The sequence below is a fragment of the Dromiciops gliroides genome, chromosome 2, assembly GCF_019393635.1.
Source record: "Dromiciops gliroides isolate mDroGli1 chromosome 2, mDroGli1.pri, whole genome shotgun sequence".
NCBI classification, from domain to species: Eukaryota; Metazoa; Chordata; class Mammalia; order Microbiotheria; family Microbiotheriidae; genus Dromiciops; species Dromiciops gliroides.
In genome coordinates, this window is record NC_057862.1 from 254,104,003 (window position 1) to 254,118,914 (window position 14,912).

Consider the following 14,912-nt stretch of genomic DNA (forward strand, 5'->3'; position numbering starts at 1 on the left):
ACAGGATTCAAAAAGGTACTGAGAAACTATAACAGTCATCTGAATCTAATATGATTAGTCAGTCAGTAGTCATTTATTGAGCACCTTCTATATGTTAGTCACTGTTCTAAGCTCTCAGGATACAAAGAAAGGCAAAGGACAGTCCCTGCCCCCAAGAAGCTCAGAATTTAATGGGGGAGTCAACAAGTAAACCAAGAGATACAAAGAACCTATTTACAGGGAAAATAGGAAGTAATCAACAGATGGAAAACACTAGAATTATGAAGGATTGTGAAAGACTTCCTGTAGACAGTAGGATTTTAGTTGGGACTTGAAAGAAAAGGGCACTCCAGGCATGGAGGACATCCAGAGAAAATGCCTGCAGCCCAGAAATGGAGAATCATGTCTGTGGAATAGCAAGAAGGCTGTTGTAACTAAATTGAAGAATACATGATGAGGTGTAAGGAGACTGCAAAGGTAGGAAGGGGCTAGGTTATGAAAGGCTTTGAATGCCAAACAAAGGATTTTGTATTTGTATTACATGAGAGGGAAGCAGTGGAATGTATTGAATATGGGAGTGACGTAACTAGACCTATATTTCTTTAGGAAGATCACTTGGTAGATGGACTAAAGTGGGGAGAGACTTGAGGCAGGCAGATTCACAATCAGGCCAGTGAAATGAAACAATGTTGAGGTGATGAGGGCCTGCACCAGGTTTGTGGCAGTGTCAGAGTAGAGAAGATTAAATTTACTAAGGATCAATTAACAGGCATTTACGAAGCGGCTCTTTGTGTAAGGCACCGTGCCAAGTACCGGCGGCACAAAGACAAAAACAAAACAAAGATCAGCAAAATGGGGATAAATGTAAAGCTTTACACTTGGGTTAAAAAAAATCAATTTCACAAGTACAAGATAAAGAAAACATGGCTAAACAGCAGTTCTTCTAAAGAAAAAAAAAAGATACACTACAGACCAGGAGATCAAGAATGTTTTAGAAAGCAAATGCAATACAGGGCTACATTAGAAAGAACAAGTGTTCAGGAAGAGTGTGTTTCTCCTGGATTTTGCCTTCATCAGACCACTTTTACAATGTTTTGCTTCAGTTGAGCAGAACACATTTTTTAAAGTGCATTGCTATATTGGGAGGATGCCTAAAAGATGGCACCTTGAGTATTAAGGGTCTTGAGATCATGCTATAGATGTGAGGATTGGTTAGAAGAACTAAAGGTGGTAAACCTAGACAAAAGAAGCTATTGGACAAAACATGACAGCTGCCTTCCAGTTTTTGAAGGCCCTCAAATGGGAGAGAAATTGGACATTGACCCTGCTAGGCAGAACTAGGAACCAAGTGGTTCCAGAAAGGAATATTTAGGCTTGGTTTAAGTGGAAAAAAAATGCCTAACAATTTTGTCTCCAAAAGTAGAATGGGCTGCTTCAGGAGGTAGTGGGTGCCCCCTTGCTAGAGGTTTTTGAACACTGGTAGTGTTCAAATCCCTACACTATAGTATGGATTCTTGTACAGGAATGGGTTAGAATAGATGGTGTTTAAAGTCCCTTTGACCCAAGAGTGCAATTCCATGAAATGATCCACATGTCACATTTGCAGTCCCCATCCCATTTCATTTCACTGGGAACTTTTCATTGGACCTAGGGTTAACTTACAGTGTTGAACAAATAACATATGACCTGTTGAACAAATGACAGCATCAATCAATGTGCCTCCTGGGCATCTGACAGTAGGAATGTGTCCATCATGGAAAAATATGAGCTTAAAGATATGTTCATTGAAGCTTGCAATGGTCAAAAAACCAAATCTGTTCAGAAGTAAGGTCTAGATCTGTCAGTTACAAATTCAATATTTGAGGCTCGTTGTTGAGCATATTGACTAACCAGGTTCTTTGTATAGGGGAGGCTCTGGGATACTGTGAAAAGAGCATTGGCCCTAGAGTCATAGGTCTTGTGTTCAAATTCCGCCACTTGTATCTTCTATCTGTGTGATCTTGAGCAAGTCATATCTTGCCTGTTTTCTTCATTTGTAAAATGAGGGAGTTGAACTAGGAAACCTCTGTGGTGCCTTATAGTTGTAAATCTGTAATCATAGGATCGCTCTTCCCTGGCTCTCTGCTTTCATTACTCACAGGTGGATAGGAGATATTAAATGAGGAGAAAATGTGGCATTGTGGGACTTATTCTGTCAAAAGGTTTTTTGTTCTTTAGAGAGGATAGTTGTTGAAACTGTTGGCTAAAAATAAGGGATTGAGTTTATTTATGGATTTCAGTTTATCAGTATTGTACCCATTCATTATTTTTTTTTGTTTGGGTTTTTTTTGTTTTTTTGGCGGGCAATGGGGGTTAAGTGACTTGCCCAGGGTCACACAGCTAGTAAGTGTGAAGTGTCTGAGGCTGGATTTGAACTCAGGTACTCCTGAATCCAGGGCCAGAGCTTTAACCACTGCGCCATCTAGCTGCCCCCGTACCCATTCATTATTATCAAGCATGGGAGACAAGTTAGTGTACTGGAAAGAGAACTTGAGGTCTGAAAGGACCAGAGTCTGAAGGAAGAAGGAGAAAGTGAAGACCAGACCCAGATTATAGACTATCCCTCGTTTGTAAACTCCCAGCCTCCCTTTTGGGGTCTTTAATATTCTGATTTTATTAAACTCTAAGAGAGTATATCTTGGAAATTATAATACACTCTACCTGGGTAGAGTGCCCAGCCTGTGGTCGGGAAGACCTGGCCTCATACACTTACTAGCTGTGTGACCTTGGGCAAATCACTTAATCCTATTTGCCTCAGTTTCCTCATCTGTAACATGAGCCAGTGAAGGAAATGGCAAACCACTCCAGTATCTACTAAGAACAATCCAAATGGGGTCGTGAAGAGTTGGACGTGATGAAAATAACTGAACAACAAAGGTGAAGTCAATAATATCAGTATTGGGGTTAATGTGTTTGGGCTAGAATTCACAGTTCTGAAGCTTTTCAGCAGCTCTTTCAGGGCTTCGTGTGCATGCCTTCCAACTTCATTTTTGTAAAAATGCATGCATGAGGTGGACCTTTCCATATGTGTACTGTCCCAGACTCCTACAGGGTTTGTAAGATGAATTCCAGTTAGTCTTTAAAACACACATCAAAAACTTTAAAAATCAATGATCAATCACGATGATCATAATTACTACTGAGCTTATTTGATTATAAATATTAAATGGAAATTAAATAGGGAATGTTGTTCTTCTCTGCTCCCATCTTTTCAGAGGTAATGCCTTTGGAAAATTGATTCAAGAGCATTGGAGGAGAAATAGAAAACTGAATTATATGGGAGAGTTGTGTGGTTGGTTGGATTTTTATTTTTCCAGCTTGGTCTGTGACAATTCATCAGGTTTTGTGAAAAACTTGCTAGATTTTTCCTCTTTTTGTTTGTTTGGTTTTGATGGTCATGTGATTTCATTGATCTATGTAAATCCCAGTGAGGAGAAATGCCTTATCAGAGATCATAGATTGAGAACTTGAACTGGAAGTAACCTTGCACCCCACCCCAGGCTTATCTAGTCCTACCCCAGCATTTTTCAGATGAGAAATCTGAGAGCCAGAGAAGGTGAAATTACTTGCCCAAGGTCACACCACCCTTTTAATGCAGATCAGCAACTGTTCAGCAATTTGTAGTCATTAGAGAAAGGGGAAAAAACACTAACTCTGGAGTCAGATGACCTGGGTTCAAATCCCATGTCTGTCTTTTATGTCAAGTAAATCACTTAACCTCAGTTAAGGCCTCAGTTTCCTCATCTGCAAAAATGAGACAGCTTGACTAGGTGACTCATGTGATCCCTCCCAGCTCTACTATCTATGGATTTTAAGAATTTGCCAGGGCAGCTAGATGGCGCAGTGGATAGAGCACCGGCCATGGAGTCAAGAGTACCTGAGTTCAAATCCAGCCTCAGACACTTAACACTTACTAGCTGTGTGACCCTGGGCAAGTCACTTAACCCCAATTGCCTCACTAAAAAAAAAATCCAAAAAAATAAGAATTTGCCCAAAGCACTAACAGGTCAGGTGCTTTGCTCAGGATCATGTGTCAGAGGCAATATTTGAATCCAGGTCCTGACTCCCAAGCAAGCTCTCTATTCATTACCCCACACTGCCTTCTCTAACTTTTCCAACACATTTTAGGCACCTGCCCTTTTTTTTTTTTTTTTTTTAGTGAGGCAATGGGGGTTAAGTGACCTGCCCAGGGTCACACAGCTAGTAAGTGTCAAGTGTCTGAGGCCGGATTTGAACTCAGGAACTCCTGACTCCAGGGCCTGTGCTCTATCCACTGCACCATCTAGCTGCCCCCCCCCTTTTTTTTTTGGTGAGGCAATTGGGGTTAAGTGACTTGCCCAGGGTCACACAGCTAGAAAGTGTTAACTGTCTGAGGCTGGATTTGAACCAGGTCCTCCTGACTCCAGGGACAATGCTCTATCCACTGCTCCACCTAGCTGCCCCACCTGCTCTTTTTTAGACATGTGCTTTCCCCCTTCTTTCTATATGCTCATTCTGTTAGCTATACATCTAAACTGAAACTTTGCAAAGAAAAATAAGTTTACATTAAAAAAAGAAAGCCTTTCCAGCTAATCAGTCTTAAAAACAAAGTGTATAACATGATTTGTGTGGCCAGATCAAAGTTTTCTAGGTCTGAGTAGGTGTCATTCGTGTTATCAGCTCTTCCCCTATTTCTCTTTGGTCCAATGGTATTACAGTATCAAAGTCCTGGGATCTCTGTTATTTTTAACTTCTCTTAAAACAACAACAACAACAACAACAAAAACAAAACAAACAAACAAAAAACCTGGTGCTTTAAGCACCCTTTGTGCTTAAGCAAGGTTACAAAAGAGAGATTTTATTCTCAGACATTTATGTCATGTCCTACATTGACTGTCACTGAGTCAGGATTTGAATCAGATCCTTTACATCATCTACTACATCACACACATTTTTAGAATTTCTTCCTCTGAAGAAGATAAGAATTTTCTACTCTTTAGAAAGTTCTGCCTATGAGGAGAACACTGAATGGAGAGAACTCTTCCATCTACTAGTGAGAAGCAAGTATGATGGGGAAAAGAGCATTACATTTTTGAGTCAGAGGGCCTGTTTTCAAATCCTGATTCTATCACTTGCTTACATAAGGGGTATATGTGGTATTCAGGGAGGACTGGCACCTCTAGTATGAGGGCTTACTGAGGCCCTTTACAGGGCTGCTCATCCTCCTTTGGTGTCCACTTTCATCCAACTCTCACCTATGGCTCCAAGAAGCAGTAGCATGTGCAGCAGCCACACCCAGGTACACTGTCTTGACCAGAGTGGTTAACCAGATGGAGAGTAACCGACAAGCCTCAAACCTATTGATGAGTTAGGGAGATGTCTACCCCAAACATGTAAAGACTTTGCCTGTGTTAAGGGCTAAAATTCTAGCTAAACTGTCTAAAATATCTAATGAGTGGTCGCCAATAAATTACAAGCTTTAGCAAGAGTTAGACTTTTAAGCGTTTATTAAGGAGAATAAGAATTTGGTAAAGAGAGAAGGAAAGGCCTAGATTCCTATCTATTAAAGGAAGAGCACATTTCTAGCTCCGCTCTCCACCAGAGTCCAAAGGAAAGAGAGTGAGACTGAGCACCAGTCTCTTCCTTCCTACTCCCACTAGCCCGCGTCACTTCCTGACGCCAAAGAAGACTCCTGGTCTTGCCCTCAAAGACCTTCGCTTCATGGGCAGAACTCTTCTACAGTAAGTCTCCGGCAGGTGGCGTTATTCCAATTGTTACACTTGACAGAATGAGTAGATGAAAACAATTTGTTCTCCAATGGCCATGAAAGTGGGAGAGTTAAAAGCATCACCCCTTGATGTCATTGATCCTCTTTGAAAATGAAGCACAAACAACTTATCTGTGGGAGTTAGGGTAAACTGCTTAACCTCTCTGTGCTTCAGTTTCCTCCTCCATAAACTGATTGGGTCCAGTGACCTTTAAGATTCTTGTCCAGCTCTAAAATCTGTAATCCTATGAAGGGATCTTAGAGATCATTAAAGGTAATCCCCCCATTTGACAGATGAGGAAACTGAAGACCAGCAGAGGTAGAAAGAGGCAGAGGTAGAATTTGAATCCTTCCCTTTGAGATATAAGTCCTATAATCCTTTTATGCTATGATATAGAATAACATCAAAGCCTGTAGGAACTATCCCATAATTTTCTCTTGAGTGGGGAATGTGAGAGGGAGGCAAACTAAATTATTACTTTATTTTTATTGGTTTCAGTATTTTTAAATTTTAAAATTTTAATTTTAAATTGTGACCTTGGGCATTTTTTTTTTAATTTGGTCAGTTAGTTTTGTCATGAGGAAGTCTTCCTTCATATGCCCCAAATTTGAATTTTGTTTTCTTTGCAGCTGGGCTTGCTTCAGAGTATTCATAAATAACCCATTTGCTGCCACCCTTGAGATAATACTGTGTCCTCATCGTTGCAATCTCTAGCACCAGAACAAAGGCTGTGTGTGAGAGAAATAGCTTGAAATACTTGTGTATTAGAAGGGGAGAAAACTGAGATTAAAAATTACAATTAAATGGAGAACGAGATTTCCTCTTTTCCCTGTGACTGTCACCCTGTGTTTGTATGGGCTCACCGGTTCCTTATTAAGGAACATTCAGGAAGACCGCAGAGATTTTTGCTTCTATGGAAGATGCTGAGAGCAGTGGATAAATAGGACGCTGGGGGAGGAGGGGTTTCCTCTTCCCTAAGTGAGGTGGATGGATATACAGGCATTAACAAGGAGCTTTCCATTATGACCTACGGAATGATTTTTTTTCTCATAAATAGTAAGTGCTAATTCAATCATCAGCTCCATCCATGTATGACCATGGCATGTTTGGGGACAGTGAATAGGAATTACCAGTTCAGGAGTACGGCAGTGCAAGTGTGTTCGGCATTTGGGGGATGGGGGGGGAAGAGCAGAAGGGGGATGGGCACTGCAATGACTGTCTCTGTGCCTGTGCGCGTGTGTGGCTGGCATGTGGCTACGGGGTCTGCCTTTGACAAGTGGTGAGAATAGATGAAGCTGAATGGAAGCCCTTATGCGACTGCATAAACATTATTGTGAGGCCTTTAACTTCCCTTAATAGTGATGCCAATGTCACAAACCAGGGGCGGGCTTCAAGCTTCTAGGATAAATAAATGTCTTCAGTTCTTTCTTAGGAAGTCTTAGTTGTGTTTTTTTCTGACAACTCATAGCTTCCTATAGGATCGAGATTCAATTATTTCAACCAAAAATTAGCATTGAATACATGCTCTTCAATTTGGGGACCTTTCCATGATATCATCAATCTTCAGTAATTTTATGATTCATTTGCTAACCATGGATTTTATAATATAGGTTTAAAACATTTAACTTGCAGAGAAAAAGACTAAGCAGTAGATTTACTAGATGCACATTTGCATAGATTTTAAATATTAAGCACATTTTAAATTTAAAGCACATTGCTAGTATTACAATTAAGGCAGCTGGTACTATTTAATGCTACATGTTAAGGTTGGGGGCACATAGGAAATGCTCAATAAATACTTGTTGATTGATTAAATAAACATCACTCATGATTTTGTAAGATTTTTGTGTTTGAGAAAGATGTTGATATCTTCAACACGGAAGAGTAAAAGAAGGGTGTTCTGTAATTCAGCTGGTTAAAATTAAAAGGGGGTGGGGGAGAGAGTCTTTGTTCAACAGACCTAGCTTATTTTCTACATATGGCCCTAATGAGCTTAATACTCTGTGGCTGACTCTGAGTGAGCTTTCTTTATTTTGTCCAGTTTTGTGGTTTGATTATCTTGACAAAATGCTCTTGAAAATTGGATCAGGTCACCTACTTCACTCCATTCGCGATAGAAAATAAGTTGTTTGTCTGAGTCTGCTTTTCTCTTGCATACCCAAGTTTGGGGTTCTCCTGTTACTTATAGGGTTGCAAATTAACGCAGATAAACATTTTTATTTTTTATTTTTAAAATGTGATTTGCTGAGCACTGGTTAAACAAGTGGAGAGACTGAGAGCCCTATTTATCTCTTTAACTGGTCGATATCATATGGGTCTGCATTTTCTTGTCACTGCTTTGATTTCTGAAGAGGCTTCTGTGTTATCAGAACTTTGCCTTATTTTGTTTTTCAAGAGCAAGATTAAGAAAACATCTTACCAAATCTTGCTGACAAATAATATTGTTGACCTGTGTAAAAATACAGTAATCAGGTTTAACAGTTTGGGTAGGACATTGTTACAAAATAGACAAAGGCTTAGAATAATGTTTTTGGTGGTTTCTGGAACTAATTAGAACATTTTGAGGAGACATATTTAGAACATATTGTTAATTATTGATGTATCATTTGTTAAGTTACTGTATCTTGTCTAGATGTGGAATAGTGTATCTCATGAGAGAGAAGATTCTCTCCTTTCCCTGGCTGGATGTCTTAAAAATGCAGGCTGGATAACTCTTTTGGTGTTATAAAAGGGATTCTTAGTGGGTGGGGTGGGGGGACAACTAGACCAGGGCTTCTTAAACTTTTTCCATCATGGTCCCTTTTCGCTTGAGAAATTTTTACATGACCCCAGGTATATAGGTATATAGACTAGGTATATAAATCAAAACATTTACTGCCAAATTTTTCACAACCCCCACATTCAGTTATGCAACTCCATATGGGGTCATGACCCACAGTTTAAGAAGCTTTGAACTAGACTGGATGACTTCTGAGGCCCTTTCTAACTCTGATTCTATGATCTTCACATAGAGATGGAATATTTGCTTTTTGAAGTAATGAATATGGTAGGAACAGCTTAATCCAACAAGTTCTGGTAGTGGGACTCATAAGATCAGAGCATTTAGAAATGCAAGGGACCTTACAGTAAGGTCAACTTAGTCCAAAACCCTTATTTTAGAAATGAGGAAACTAAGGCCCAATGAGCTTAAGTGATTTCCTGGAGGCTGGATGATCACTTCTCAGGTATATTACAGTGGAGACTAATTTGGGATACAAACTGGGCATTCCCAACAACTCTTGATTTCTATGATTCGAGGTCATTTAATCCAGTCAAAGTGGAATTGGGAACCACATTTCCTCCATCCAAATCTAGTATTCTTACACTTCAACTTTTTTTTCTTTTCCTGTAAACCTGATGATGTTATCGACAGTGTCTACAGAAATTCTGTAGCCCTTTTCCTTTTTTTCAAGACATTGACCATTTGCAGACCCTTTTGTCCTCAATGTGACTGATTGAGATATGTATATATTGATTGTGTGTGTGTGTGTGCGCGCGCGTGCTCGCGCATGCATATGTGTATATATAATCAGGATGACTGCGCCCTGTCAAGTCAAATATGCTGAGTATTCTTCTTTTTACCAAAGTTATACGTGAGTAGAACTAGGGCACTAACCCGGAAAGTAAGCTGAATCACCATCTTTGTCAACTTTGTAATCTGAGCTTTCTTGCCAAGTTTTATACTCCCCCTCCCTCAAAAAAACAAAAAACAAAACCCCTAAAATGCCACTGGCTTTCTGCCTGCCTCCCTGTAGTGTTCCAGGGTCAAATAAATTGCTCTCACAACCTTCCGTCTCTCACCAGGGCGCACACAGCATACCTGACCACCTAGGGTTCTTGGGTCAACCCCTGCTGAACTCTGACTTCTTATAGCTGGGCTCGCCAGTCGCCAGTCGGCACAGCATGTGGGGCTTGCTCCTTTGGGCATATAGATGCCTTTTTGTTGCCTTTACTGTTTTCTTCCTCATTTCAATTTTTTATTCTATCCTTCCTCATTACAATGACAAAGGCTCTCAAGTTCTTGTGAATGAACTTTGGGTTAAATAGCTAAAGGAAAGGAGAGAGTTGCAGCTGTGCAGGATTTTGGGGGTGGGGGATGAACTTTCCTTTTCTTTCCTTTCTGTACTCAAGCTGTTGATTCTTGACTGGCCACCCCTCCTTCCAGGCTAGCAGCTGCTATGTGTTGTTTGTCTAAAGACTACATGTTCCACAATGCAGTTCACACCAGGCAGCCAGAGCTAACCTGGTGTTTTTTCTGGTTACAATAAAACCAGTAAAAGCAAGGCATTTGGTAGCACTTTTAATTTTCAAACATTCCAGTGTGGTTTTGAAGATAATTGCCTCTCCATAGTGTGTGAGATAGGAAACTGACATGCCTCCATTAAGAGGACTATCTAAGAATCATAGATTTTTTAAAAAATTAAATTATATTTTCAATTAGCAAAAATCCACCTCCCTCCGAACCTGTGTCCCCCAATTGACAATGAAATAAAAGGAAAACCTCTGTCAAAAACATTTGTGGTTAAGTAAAACAGATTTCTACAAAGGACAAAAAAAATTGTGCGTGCGTCGGGGGGTGGGGGGGGTGGGGGGGGGGAAGAGACACTGATTCTGCACTCTGAGGCTTTCACTTCTCTATCCGGAGGTGGGTCATGTTTTGTCATTGATCCTCTGAAATTGTGGTTCCTAAGTCTTTCCTAAGTTCCTAAGTGTTTCACCATTGTTTGGTTTTTTTTTTATCATATTATCATTGTGTAAACTATTCTCTTAATTCTCTTTACTCTGTATCAGTTCATATAAGTTTTCCTAGGTTTTTCTGAAACTATTCCCTTCATCATTTTTTACAGCATAACAGTATTTAATTTCATTTACATACTATAACTTGTTCAGCCATTCTCCAATTGAGGGACACCCCCTCAGATTCTTATTTTTCCCACCTCCAGAAAAGCTATAAATGTTTTTGTGAGTCCTTGGTTAGAGTTTGCTTAGTTAGGACTAATCCTTCCCATAATCTACCCTCCAAGACCTGTTTTACCCTCTTTTTACTCTTATTTTCCTGTTGAGTGAAATGTATTTCTGTATACATTCTTTGTGTATTGGGGGGGGGGCCCCCCGCAGGGCAATGAGGGTTAAGTGACTTGCCCAGGGTCATGCAGCTAGTAAGTATCAAGTGTCTGAGGCCAGATTTTAACTCAGGTCCTTTTGAATCCAGGGCCTGTGCTTTATCCACTGTGCCACCTAACTGCCCCATTCTTTGTGTATTTTTTCCTTTGATTAGTTCAGATGAGAGTGAGATGCACCATCTTCATTCTTGTTTGTATAGACTTCTACTTGCACACTTCCATTATGTAATATTGTCCCTAATCTTCCTTTCTCTTCCCCCCTTATGTATTTATTTTCCTCTCTCTCCATTCTTCTTTTAGGATCATCCAGAGGCACTCCCAGGCCTTCTAATTAGACCCCCTCCATAAACCCTAATGATGATAGGATTCAGAGGACATACACGTATCATTTCCCCCATATTAGAATGTTTGCATTCTATCGTAGTTTAGACTTGTTTTAGTTCCTTATGATTGGTTGTTCTTGTTTATTTTTTGTTTACTTTTTAATGTTTCTTTTAACTTCTGTGTTTGAAATTTAAAGTTTCTATGTAGCTCAAATATCATTTTTTTATAGTGGCGGTTACTGAGTCATGTGTGATTTAGCTCTGGCTAAATCTGACTATGGCTCCTCAGTACTCAAATTCTCTGTATGCTTGAAGTACTTTTTCTTTGACATGAAAGCTCTGAATTTTGGCTGCAGTGTCCTTGTAAGTTTTTACTTTATAGTTTCTTTGAGAAAGTGACTGGAAGATTTTTTTTCTATTTTTACTTTACCGTCTTTATAAGAGATCTGGGCAGATGTCTTAATATTTCTTGGAATATGACTAGGCTTTTTTGGGGGTCATGATTTTCAGGTTATCCAAGTTTCTCTTAATCTGTTTTCAAGGCCAGTAATTTTTGCTGTGAAGATACCTTACAATTTTTTCTTTTTTTTTTTCAGGTTATTGATTTTGTTTGAACATTTCTTATTATCTCATTGAGTCTTTGGCTTCTATTTAGACCGCTCTAGCTACAGGAATTTGTTCTTTGGGCAAAGTTTTGTACCTCCTCTGCCAAACTGTTAATTCCCTTTCCAATTCTTTCTTCTATCACTCTAATTTCTCTAGGATGAGATTGTTTCATTTCCAATTAATTTTCAGTCTACCTTTCCATGGCTCTTTATTGCATGTAATTTTTATTGCATCATGATCTGAGAAGGATGCATTCACTATTTCTGCCTTTCTACATTTGACTATGAGATTTTTATGCCCTAATACATGGTCAGCTTTTGAGTATGTGCCATGTACTGCTGAGAAAAAGGTATATTCCTTTTTATCCCCATTCAGTTTTCTCCAGATATCTATATCTAACTTTTCTACTATTCTGTTCACCTCTTTAACTTCTTTCTTATTTATTTTGTGGTTAGATTTATCTAATTCTGAGAGGGGAAGGTTCAGACCCACCACTAGTATAGTTTTGCTGTCTATTTCCTCTTGTATCTCATTTTACTTCTCCCCTAAGAATTTGGATGCTATACCACTTGGCGCATAGATGTTTAGTATTGATATTCCTTCATCATCTATCATGCCTTTTAGCAAGATGTAGTTTCTTTCCTTATCTCTTTTGATTAGATCTATTTTTGCTTTTGCTTGTCTGAGATAAGAATTGCTACCCCTGCTTTTTTGACGTCAGCTGAAGCATAATACATTTTGCTCCAACCTTTTACCTTTACTCTCTGTGTTTCTTGTAAACAACATATTATAGGATTCTGATTTTTAATCCACTCTGCTATATGCTTCCGTTTTATGGGAGAATTCATTCCATTCACATTCACAGTTAAGATTATTAACTGTTTATTTCCCTCCATCTTCTTTTCCCCTTTGTACTTTTTTCCCTTCTTTCACCCTATTCCTCTTGAACAGTGTTTTGCTTCTGACTACTACCTCCTTCAATCTGCCCTCCCTTTTATCAGCTACCCTTCTTTTTCTTGCCCCTTCCCCCTCTCTTTCTGCTCTCCCTTCTATCAGTACCACCATTTTCCCCTTCCCCTTTTGTTTCCTTAAAAAGTAAGATAAGTAGGGCAGCTAGGTGGCACAGTGGATAAAGCACCAGCCCTGGATTCAGGAGGACCTGAGTTCAAATTTGGCCTCAGACACTTGACACTTACTAGCTGTGTGACCCTGGGCAAGTCACTTAACCCTCTTTGCCCCACCAAAAAAAAAGTAAGCTAAGTTCCTTTATGCAAATGTGAGTATTTTATTCTCTCCCTGAACCAAATCTGATTAGGGTAAGGTTGAAATAATGCTCACCCCTCTCTTCTCTTACATTGGGATTCTTAATTTGTTTCTCATTTTTCCAGCCTACTTCCTGATGCTGTCTCTGATGTTAGGGCCAGGTTCTGCATACATCTGAGCTAGTCTCTTGTCACTTTCTTAGGGAAAGAGCTCAAAGGGACAGCTCAGGTTTGGGGCCTGCAAACTATCAGTGCTCCCAAAATAGTCTGGTCCAGGGCAAAGTCTGATCATTGTCTGCCATCCTGCCTCCAAGCTAAACTCTGTAAATTCCTGACCTGAGTTTGCATCTTAGCAACAGTAAACTGTTGCCAGACTTGGCTCCTGTCAGGCAGCTGGGAAAATCTGTCGGTTCAGAGTGACAGAACTACAGGCTTCCCTTTGGTCTGAGATTCCTGTCCTGGTTATTCCTCTGCAAGCTGTGGACTGAGCTCAGAGTTACAGCTGAGACCTCCTTCTGCTCCTAGGGACTGAGCCCCGTAGCTGTTACTTGCTTCTGAATTTGATCCTCTTTTGGTACACAGCCTATGTCCTGCAACTGCTACCTATATTTGTAACTCCCCTCCTTAGCTCGCCCTCATCCCAAACTTCTTAGTGATGGACAAAGCTGCTAGTTGGCTCTGTTCCTTTATACTACATGAGGTCACAGTGCTCCCTTTATGAGCCTGGGAGCTCCTCTTGCCCAGGTGAACAACTTCCCCCTAAATTGGAGTGTTTTTCGAGAGCACACTTCTGACCAGACCCTATCCCCAGTGTCCACAGATCTCTCTCTCTCTAAGCTGATCTAGGGTAGAAAAATCTCTCACTGATTTTTTTTTGGTAGTATTTCTCCAGCAGCATTTAGTCTCCTGCACTTTCTAGATTTGTTTGGAGGAGTTGGGTTTGGGGTTTTTTGCGGGGGGGAGGGAGTGCTTTTGGGGGAAGCTTGCTATACTTCCTGCAACTCAGCCATCTTGGTTCTGCCCCCTGGAATCATAAAAAAGAAAAAGCTAGCAATTTTATAGAACTTTGCTATGTGCCAGATGTGGTACAAAAGAAATACTTTACAGTTAGTATTTCATTTGATCTTCACAACAACGATGGGAAGGATATAGTATTATTACCCCCATTTTACAGATGAGAAAACTGAGGAAAACAGAAGTTGAGACTTGCCCAAGGTCACATAGCTAGTAAGTGTCCCAAGACCAGATTTTGAACTTTGGTATTCCAGACTCTACGCCTAGTATTTTATCTACTGTGCCCTCTAGCTATCCCAAAATTTTAAGAGCTGGAAGAGATGAAGGAGAAAGATCCAACCCCCTCATTTTACAGAGGAGGAAACTGAGGACCAGAAAAGTAAAGCAACTTCCCTAATGTTTTTTGTTTTGTTGGTGGGCAAGGCAATGAGGGTTAAGTGACTTGCCCAGGGTCACACAGCTAGTAAGCATCAAGTGTCTGAGGCCAGATTTGAACTCAGGTCATCCTGAATTCAGGGCCAGTGCTCTATCCACAGAATAATGTTTTAAAATTCATAATATGTGTGTTGTTTTACAGTCATTTTTCAGTCATGTCTGACTTTTCATGATCCCATTTGAGATTTTCTTGGCAAAAATGCATATATAAGGGGCAGCTAGGTGGTGCAATGGATAAAGCACTGGCTAAAGCACTGGCTCTGGATTTAGGAGGACCTGAGTTCAAATTTGGCCTCAGACACTTGACACTTACTAGCTGTGTGACCCTGGGCAAGTCACTTAACC

At 40.1% G+C, this 14,912-nt stretch overlaps 1 protein-coding gene across 2 annotated transcripts in view; it reads left to right on the forward strand.

The window, feature by feature from the left end:
• SYNE2 (spectrin repeat containing nuclear envelope protein 2) overlaps window positions 1-14,912 on the forward strand; it is a 430,300-nt gene that overhangs the window by 381,523 nt on the left and 33,865 nt on the right. Inside the window, exon 1 of one of the 2 annotated variants that reach the window (XM_043984058.1) lies at window positions 6,521-6,821. The exons of the other annotated variant lie outside the window; for it this stretch is intronic. The gene's annotated coding sequence lies outside the window, so the exon portion shown is untranslated. Of the gene's footprint in view, window positions 1-6,520; window positions 6,822-14,912 lie in introns of those variants that run through there. 2 annotated transcript variants of the gene reach the window in all.